This window comes from Bos indicus, chromosome 4 (assembly GCF_029378745.1).
Source record: "Bos indicus isolate NIAB-ARS_2022 breed Sahiwal x Tharparkar chromosome 4, NIAB-ARS_B.indTharparkar_mat_pri_1.0, whole genome shotgun sequence".
In the NCBI taxonomy this organism is placed as follows: domain Eukaryota; kingdom Metazoa; phylum Chordata; class Mammalia; order Artiodactyla; family Bovidae; genus Bos; species Bos indicus.
The window spans coordinates 7,330,186-7,339,748 of record NC_091763.1 but is presented as its reverse complement, the minus strand read 5'-3'; the positions used below and the strand labels follow the sequence as shown (position 1 = coordinate 7,339,748).

Genomic DNA, 9,563 nt, shown 5'->3' with positions numbered 1-9,563 from the left:
TACATAGATATGGATCGATGATAGATACAGATACAGATTGATCAACGACATATTGGAGATATATAGAGGTCAATTGAAACACAAATGCAGTCATAGATCTATTTATTGACTGATCTACGTATGGACAAATAAATAGATCAATATCTATCTATGTATATCAACATCTATCTATTGATTATCTATATAGCTATAGAGGTAGATTATAGGTAGCTAGCTAGATAGCTTGATATGACCTTTGTGGAGAGAGAGAGTTTCATCTTTCTACCTTTAGTGAAATCCTAGAGCAAATTATAAGTTCAACAAATGCCTGATGGTTAAGGAAATGCTTGGTCAGTGGGTTCTAGGCGTCTACATGAATCTTGCTATGTGGGCTCGTGCAGACTCTTCTGGTGGCACCGTCTTCATCCCCAGGCTGGCGTGGCACCAGGAGCTGCACTGCCATGAGCTGGCTCCCCCAGGGAAGAGCGAGCAGTAGCCTTACTGGTCTAGGTCATTTACTCTAAACTGCTTTCTCTTTCTCTTTTCTTTCTTTTTAATATGGATGAGAGAAAAAATCTGTAACCTTTTCTCACAAGCTTAAGAAGGATGTACTCTTTAGATTCAGATGCAAGTTAGATGGAAGTTGAGAAGACATGGGGACAATCATATAATTCACAGGCAATATAATCACCATGAAAATACAATCTTTTTGTTCTTTTCCTTTAGAAATCTAGTTGCTATCTTTTAAAAACTGCTTGTGTCAGGAAAACCAGCTTATTAAAATGCATAAGGCTGAGCTTGCTGACTGTCACCAATAATCAGAGTATTTTTATCTGCAGTGCATATCACAATCTTATTTTTACAAGAAGTGTGGTCTTTCCAAGTTTTGCAAATATGAGAATCAGGTGCATGTGGTTTCTCCATGACTGGCTGGTGACCTTCTGTCACTCACCTGCCCAGGACACTGTCTTCTCTACTCTGATCTCCTCACAGGCAGTCTTCCTGGTCTGCACTTGACAAAGGGCTTCACCAACCGCTGTCTGATGGATGGATGCAACGTCTAACATGCCCAGATGCCTTCTTCTGCAAAGAAGACAAAAATACTCTTAGTTCCTTGTGTCCTGTCCTGTGATCTTGGCTTTGTTGCCTGAACATGTAGCCATTTTCCCCCTTGAGCTCTGCCTCTGCTTACTCTGAATCTCCACCTACTTTCTTCCCACACTCACCCCAGAGACTTTCAGAAAGTGACAGAACCGTTAAAGATTTCAAAAAGCCTATGCATGTCTCCAATCTGTTGAAATCCTGTTTCCTAACATAAATTGGCCCTTGATAAAGAGAAAGAATGTTGGAAATGTTTGAAATAATGCCTTTACAGTGATGATCTGGATTTGATTCTGTGGGTGGACTCCTTTCATGGTGATTCAATTATTTAAAATAATAACCATTACCTGAAAATTAATGATTGTGAGAAAACAGTGACCATTTTTTTTTATTTGAACACAAAAAGATTGGAATATTTCCACAGATAAAAAAATCTCCCCTAAAACTCAATGCATGTGTTGGGTGTAGACTTTAGTACCCTGGGACCTGTTATCCTGTTATCCTATCCTATAGCCCAGGTTTTGAGTGTGTAGAGGACGATGTGACTGCTTCAGGCAAGCTGCCCTCTACACTCAGCCTCAGGATGTCAGATGCTGTAGAATTTCTGCCCTGTCCCTGCAAAGCATTTGGATTTTTTTGACCCAGTTCTTATCTGGTCTGGTCTGTAGAACTGCTGCTTTCTCACATGAAGGAAAGATGAGTGGATTGCCTCAAAGGATTTCTGTTCTCTGTCTGGATTCTCACTGATGTGAAGGATCCCAGCAGAATCTGGCAATTCTGAACATGCAAGAAAACAGAATTTTAGATGGTAAGATTTGCGTCTACTCTTAAACAAATAGCTATCAAGCGTTTGAGAGACCAATTTAAAAAATATAAAACAAAAACCAATTTCTCTTCTCCAAGAGGGAAAGAAACCTTAACTCCAGGGGTTTTAAAAGCTTCTTTCAGTTTGATAAAGTGGAACACTGAAGAAGATAATTGAGAGGAGGGGAAGAAGAAAGCTAACACAGAGATGCTATATTATTTAGCAGATTTGCCAGGCTCAACTTTTTTTCCGGATGTGTATATACCCCAGGTGCTTCTATTCTTTTTACTTTTCAGAAGCTCTAAAGTGAAAAAAAAATCAAATTCCCAAATCACATTAACACATTTACTTTATATTAAAGGAAAAAGAATCATATATATGATATTAAAAATGTTTTATTTAAATGCTGGAGAGGATGTGGAGAAAAGGGAACTCTCCTACACTGTTGGTGGGAATGTAAGTTGGTAGAGCCTGGGTTGGGAAGATCCCCTGGAGGAGGAAATGGCACCCCACTCCAGTATTCTTGCTTGGGAAATCCCATGCACAGAAGAGCCTGGTAGGCTACAGTCCATGGGGTCACAAAAAGCTGGACATGACTGAGTATACACACAGAACCACCAGAAGAACAACATGCGGTTCTTCAGAAAACTAAAAATAGAGCTACCACATGACCCAGCAATCCCACTGCTCAGTAAACATCCAGACAAAATTCTAATAAAATAATATACATGCACCCCTATGTCCATAGCAACATATTTACAATAGTCAAAACATGCAAACAAACTAAATGTCCATCTACAGATGAATGGATAAGAAGATGTAGTACATGTATACCATGGAATACTACTCAGCCATAAAAAGACTGAAGTAATGCCACTTGCAGCAATCTGGATGCAACTAGAGATGATCGTATAAAGTGAAGTAAAGTCAGAAGGAGAAAGACAAATATTATATGATAACATTTACATATGGAATCTAAAATAGGACATGAACTTATCTACAAAACAAAAAAAGATTCACAGACATAGAGATAGACTTGTGTTGCCAAGGAAGGGGGAGGCATAGGAGGGATGGAGTGAGAGCTTGGGATTAGTGGATGCAAGGAAAGTGAAAGGAAACTGAAGTCGCTCAGTCGTGTCTGACTCTTTGCGACCCCATGAACTGTAGCCTACTAGGCTCCTCTGTCCATGGGATTTTCCAGGCAATAGTACTGCAGTGGATTGCCATTTCCTTCTCCAGTGGATCTTCCCGACCCAGGGATGGAACCCAGGTCTCCCGCATTGTAGACAGACGCTTTACCATCTGAGCCACCAGGGAAGTCCAGTAGATGCAAACTATTATAAATAGAATGAATAAGAACAAAGCCCTACTGTATAGCACAAGGAACTATATTCAGTATCCTATGATAAATTATAACAGAAGGAATATTAAAAAAGAATGCATATATATGAATAACTGAATCACTTTTCTGTTCACCTGAAATTAATGCAGCATTGTAAATCCACTACACTTCAATTTAAGAAATTAAAAAATGTTTGCTTAAATGTCCAGTAATGATGAAAGCTCCAAATAATCAAAATTGACACATTTGTATTTTAAGAATATTTTGTTATAAAGTTTAACCAACCAGGGAAAGCAAGAGTTGACACAGTTTGGCAAGCATAATGAAAACACATTTGCTGGCATGTTGTAAAGGCTACGGCACGTACACAGCAAGAGAAAGTGAGCTCCCGTGGGGACAGAGTTGTTGCCATGTCTGCAATGAAAGTGGCCACCCGCCTTGTGATATTTACATCTAATTCTAAAAGAAGTGTGCATTCATTAAATTCAAGGCAGGAAACATTGCCAACGTAGAAGGGTGTATCCAAAATAATCTCAGTCATTTTCTGTGTTTTATTAAACTATTTTCTGTCTATATATTTTAGTTCTTTTATTAAACCAAATGAAGCTAAGAGAATATCCTCTACACAATTTATATTCCAGCTTTTCATTTGCCCTTGTTTTATGAACATTTCACCAAATTTTATCAAAACATCATTCTCAGTGATTTAACTTATAGCCCAGCAGTTTACACATGCTAGCCAGCCTCTATAATAGTTGTATATTATACATATATAAGCATATATACCCACATATATATTCAAATATATTTTCTGGTCTTAAAGGTTGCGTGTTTACTCTATGATATTTTAAAAGTATAAAAGCATCTAGAAAATAACAAAGTTGATCATGATCCCATCATCCATGAAAAGCTGCTATTATTTTTTAAATTTGTCATCTTTGTAAAAAGAAATCCTCTAGTCTTGATTTTACCTAATAATAGGCATTTTCCATGTCATCAAAATATATTTAAGCACCATTTTATAGGACATGTATTATCCAATTGTAAGAATTAATCATCATTTCCTTAAGTGTTTTCCTAGAATTGGGCCTGGATTATTTGATTTTCGTTGCTGTAAAAACTTTCTTGCCACACACGCCACATTTCTAAAAGTTCCTAAGGTAGAACTAAGAGTTAGTCAAGCATGATCATTTTGAAGGGACAGTAACTGTGAGCAAACACATTTAACAGTTTGTACATATTCATTCTGCCCACGGGGATGAGTATTAGGAGGCAGATTTCACTCCTTTCTGAATTACAGACAAATACGTACAAAGGGAATGAAGAAAAAGTACCGTAGATTTCTCCCCGTTTTCAGCAAATATCTTACAAATTACCTCAGGTTCTCACACACAAAAAAGGGAAAATAGTATAGTTTCTTAAGAAAATAAAATCACTTCAGAAAAATGGTGTTTTTGTAATTTGAAACAAACCCTGAGATGTCAAAATGGCTGATACATTGAGTCACTGAAGAGAAGACAGGGCAGGAAGGAGCAGGGGTCCCCAGGCTGGTGGAGGGGGTTTCCCAGTGGAGGGTCTTGGCTGGGGCCACAGGACCATATTATAGATTGTTTATTGATTATTTTGGAGGACACCTCCCATCACACTGGTGCAAACAGCATGACTCAGTTCTGTTCCTCAATTCCTTTGTAATAATTATTCGCCTGCTAAGAATGGACCCTCCCTCTGAACCACCACAGTTTTGTTGGATTTCTGGCCATCTGTTTGGGTCTTGGTAGCCTCTTCTGGGTGCCAGCTCTGGTACCTGGGTGGACGTCAGCAGGGCGGCCAAACTGCTTGCCACATATTGAGGCATATTTCTGTGCCAGTGGAAATACTGCCTCTGATCCAAACCCTACCATGTGCCTGTGGAACCCTCAGAACCCATCGTCCAGCAACAGCCAGCATCTCTTGGTGGTGCCCATGTGAGTCCTGCAGATTCGTATTTTGAATGTCATTCTTCTCTGGTCCTGTAGCCCCTGCTGAGAAACACACCACTGGGAAACACCCACTGCATTAGGCGGTGCTGGGGCTCCCCATCCTCATGGAAAGGTCTGCCAAACTGTGCTTCCAGAACAGGTTACCGTGTCAACATGGGGCACCGGTGGGTCCCTACCTTTAGCAAAAGCTCCCTCCTCATCTTCTCCTGCCAAGAGGAGGGTGAAAATGTAAAAGTGTTAGTCGCTCAGTCATGTCTGACTCTGAGAACTCATGGACTGTAGCCTGCCAAGCTCCTCTGTCTGTGGAATTCTCCAGACAAGAATGCTGGAGTGGGTTGACATTTGCTTCTCCAGCCAAGAGAGGCACTCTTCAATTCAAAGCACATAAAAATGGTACAAAAAGATATACGAGGATGTGGACTGAAAAGGAAGAAATGTCTCTGAAGATCAGAAAAAAAGAAGAGATGTTAGTTTTAGGATGGGTGTTTCTGGATGAATAGCCAGGGGACTTCTGAAAATTTAGCAAGAGGGTTTCCTGGATGGCTCAGTGCTAAAGAATCCATTTGCCAATGCAGGAGTGCAGGAGATGCAGGTTGATTCTTGAGTTGGGAAGATGCCCTGGAGGAGGAAATGGTAGCCTACTCCAGTATTCTTGCTTGGAGAATCCCATGGACAGAGGAGCCTGGTGGGACACATTCAGTAGGGTCCCAAAGAGTCATATACAACTGAGCGACTGAGCAGAAGAGCAAACACCTTCCCCTACAAGCCAATCAAACCTTACATATGTCAGGGCCCGGTGGTCCACCTGGACCAAAGAAAATACCTCCTTCTGTCAATGAATTTGTAGGATTGGCTAGTTTGAATGATTTTATTTGGCTCTGGGGTTCAGGGGCTGCCCCTGGTACCTGGTCTTGGGGTATTTAGGGGAGGGGGATCCCAGAGTATGAAGGCCTGATAGAGGAGGTGATAGAAATGTGAACTCTGCATTGATTGGTTCACATTTGAAGGGTGCTAGGAATCAGCCTACCATGCAGGACAGTCAAAGCATCAAAATACAGAAAACAAAAGACAGGAGTAATACAATTATGCATAGGGAAGACAGTTGTGGGGGATGTGGATATTGTTGTTCTGGGGACACAAATGCTTGCAAAAGTTCAAAAAAGATAGAGAGAAGAGAACTGTCTGTTGCTATTCTCCAGTTGCATGGAAGAATGGCAGCCGTCCTGTGACCATGAGGTCACAAGCATTAGGAGAAATAGGAAGTACCAAAGACACATGGAATTAAAAAATATTCACAACCAAGAAGTTGAGAGCTATGTTTTATTTGGTGGGGATTTTTATCATTTATCACTCACCAGGAGATGTATCTCAAGTGACACAGAGAACTGCTCTGAGGAGGTGGGGGGATGGGGGGAGGAGCCAGGTTTTATAGAAGGCTTGCACAAAAGGCAGGTAGTCCAAATATCAAAAGATTATTGTTCATTAAAGAAACTCAGATAGCCCAAGTTAAGTAATTTAGCACTTTTCTATGTATGGGAAGCTGCAAGAGTCCGGGCTCACTGAAATCTACTCCTTTGGTATGCACCTCAGCTCTCTGGGTCCACGTTCCTGTGTTTTCACATCCTGAGTTTTCTCAGGGCTCACCAGCTTACCTTCCATGGTGCCTGTAATTACTGACGACTGTTACACCCTTATTTACTCATGTGGCAGGAAATATTCCATTTCTCAGGGAAAGTAGCAAAACGATGAAAAAAATCTAAGGACTTGATGGCACAGTAGAATCAGTCTCAGGAGAGCATTTACTTCTGTGTTGCCTGTTAAGTTACAGCAATAACCCCTGTTTCTTCAAGTCATTGTTGAACAGGGATTTTGTGCTAAAGATATTCCTGATGCTATAGTGGGACGTTTCCATGAATCTTTCCCTCTTCCTGCCCCTGTCCCAACTTTACAGCATACATTTTATACTTATTTATTATCTTTCTCACTTACTAGAATGTAATGTCCATGAGAGAAGGACTTCTGTTTGTTCCATGTACCTGAAGTTGATGGAAAGCCCCAGAACACAGCAATCACTCAGTGGATACTTCTTGCATTAATGAGTGAAGATGCTTTATTAATCACATCCGTAAATGTTTGTTACAAAATAGAGTCCTGGCAAGGGAAAATATGTAAACTGAATTGCAGACGTTTCAGAGCTGAAACAGAAAGTAGAAAAAATTAGAAAGTTAGACATTTTCATGTGAGAAAACAAAGGTCAAAGGGAGATGTCAGTTGACAACAGTCATACTGTTAATACAAAGTTCGAGTGCCTGACACAAAAACAGATTGAAACGCCAGTGTTTACAGCAGAAAGTGTTGTTGCAGGATCATGCAAAGTTAGAGGCGGCTCATGTTCTAATGGAGCCCTGAGCTTCCCCAAAGGGTTTCATCAAAGCATTCTTAAAGGCCAGATGAGAGAGTAAGGGGTCAGAAGGGTGTGTAATCAACTCGTGCACAATTCTCCGATCGGCTGATGGCGAGGTAACAGGGTAGTATCACAGAGGTTAACATTATCATTCCTTAGACTCCAGGGGTCCTGGGGCTATGTGCTTTTGATCATCAAGTAGTTATCATCTTCCATTTGTGGGAGAAGGGGAGACTTTTTACATCTCTAAAAACTCAGGGATTTGCATCAAATACTATTAACTATGTAACTTCAGAGAGGAGCTAAAGCAGAGGATATGGGGGAAGACCTGTCCTTGGAAGGCCCTGTATGGTCCTCCTCCATTACAATTCCCCCCTTTTCTTTGATACTCCTCAATTTTGAGAACAAGTTTTGAACAAGAAAAAGGTTCAGGTAAGGAGGTTAATCATAAATTTGACAGACATACCCACAGGGTTCTGCTCAGTTACAACACTTATATTGTTATTACATGGGCAAACTCTACAGACCTGATGTTAAATTAATCATGTGCTTTCATTAATAGCTTACAAACTATTTCAACTCACATACTTATAGGTTGTGCCATTTCCAAATGCTATATTCAATCACTTTTGACTTAACAATATTAATTCTACTTGGCTCATCCTTACAAGCTGTAGTTTTATAACTTTATTTTGATCAATATATCAAAAAGATTCCTTCTTAAAAAGCTAAGCCATCAAATACTGAAAGTGTGTATTATATTTAACATAGTCTCTATTTTTAATAAGCAGTGCTATTCTGAAACCCACTCCAGTGTTCTTGCCTGGAGAATCCCAGGGATGGCGGAGCCTGGTTGCCATCTATGGGGTTGCACAGAGTTGGACATGACTGAAATGACTTAGCAGCAGCAGCAGCTATTCCGAAAATATGTAAATTAAATGTTTAGTAATTTAAAATAATTGGTTGAGGAATAAATCATTTCATTTGGTCTAGAAATTGGATTTAGACTTTATTTTTTTCCACCAATAGAAAGTCTGAGATTCAATTTGAAAATAAAACATTCTCAAAATAATAATTTCAAATAATACAATCTCTAAATAGTTCAAGTTCAAAATAATAATACCTGAAGTTCTTATAATTTTGTAAGAAATTGTCAGTATTTATTATAAGTAAACATCGTGATTTAAATACATTTTTCAGTTTCAAGAACAGTTGATTTTTCAAGCCATTGAGCCAAGATTATTTAGTTATGCATGAATACTAATGAAGCCTAGAGGGAGGGTTGATCTGATATTTGGATGTATGTATTATCCAAGGAAACCATTGATTAAAACTCCATATTAGCATTCATTTCTTTGTTCACTGATGCTTATATTCAAAGTGTTTGATAAATTGTATAGTTATTTTATTTAACAAAAGCATCTACTAAAGAATACATCTTATATTTCCTTGGCCAAATTATCAAACGGAAGCAGCATAAGCAATCTGGTCGCAGGAGATCCCCAGTGGTAGATGAGGCAGGCTTGTCAATACGGAATAATGAACTGCAGAAGAAACAATTGATCATTTCAGCTAACTATTTGACTTAAAACGTGCTCAAGGCATGGGGATCCCTGTCAGGCACACAAGCACTTCAAGTATTTCTTTGACTCCTTCATCAAAGCATTTATGGAGGCTTATTTTTTAAAGTAATTTTTATTGGCGTATAGTGGTTTCATAATGTTGTATTAGTTTCTGCTGTATAGATACATGTGTACATATATCTCCTCTTTTACGGATTTCTTTCCCCTTTAGGTCACCTCAGAGCACGTGAGTTCCTTGTGCTATACAGTAGGTCTCCAACAGTTATCCATTTTATACATAGTATTATTAGTGTATATAGGCCAATCTCAGTCTCCCAATTCATCCCAATCACCCTTCTTCCCTGGTAGGCACATGTCTGTTCGCTATGTC

At 39.4% G+C, this 9,563-nt stretch overlaps 1 long non-coding RNA gene across 1 annotated transcript; it reads right to left on the bottom strand.

Annotated features, from left to right (window-relative positions):
* Positions 1-899: 899 nt before the first annotated feature.
* LOC139182620 (uncharacterized) lies at positions 900-7,355 on the bottom strand. The gene is made up of 3 exons (XR_011566136.1): positions 7,196-7,355; positions 1,766-1,857; positions 900-1,062 (listed from the first exon to the last, which is right to left on the bottom strand). It is a non-coding gene; the product is annotated as an uncharacterized lncRNA (long non-coding RNA).
* Between the last annotated feature and the right edge of the window lie 2,208 nt (positions 7,356-9,563).